Raw genomic sequence first — 669 nt, 5'->3', positions numbered from 1 at the left:
TCAATCTTTCTTTCCTGTTCAGCGCATCTGCTACAACATTTGCTTTCCCTAGACTGATAACTGACTGTGACATCATAATCCTTTATCAATTCCAGCCATCGACGTTGACGCATGTTCAATTCTTTTTGCGTAAAGATATACTTCAGACTTTTATGATCCGTGTAAATTTCGCATTTTTCACCGTAGAGATAATGTCTCCAAAGTTTCAATGCAAATACGATCGCTGCCAATTCCAGGTCATGAGTGGGATATTTATGTTCATGAGGTTTAAGTTGTCTCGAAGCATATGCGATGACGTTATTGTGCTGCATCAATACACATCCTAGTCCGCGATACGAAGCGTCGCTGTAAATGACGAAATTTCCTTGCTCGTCTGGCAATACTAGTACCGGTGAGGTTACTAATCGATTCTTCATTTCTTGGAAACTTTCTTCGTATTTATCATTCCATATGAACTTTTCACTTTTTCCAGTTAACTTGGTCAATGGCGTTGCTATTTTCGTAAAATCTTTAACAAATCTTCGATAATATCCTGCCAATCCCAAGAAATTTCGAACCTCTATCGGTGTCTTTGGTCTTTCCCAATTTAACACAACTTTAATCTTTGCTGGATCAACTTGGATGCCTTCTCTACTAATGATATGCCCTAGAAATTGTACTTCTTTCAAC

Source organism: Apium graveolens, chromosome 3 (assembly GCF_009905375.1).
Source record: "Apium graveolens cultivar Ventura chromosome 3, ASM990537v1, whole genome shotgun sequence".
Classification (NCBI taxonomy): Eukaryota; Viridiplantae; Streptophyta; class Magnoliopsida; order Apiales; family Apiaceae; genus Apium; species Apium graveolens.
This window is presented reverse-complemented; position numbering follows the sequence as displayed.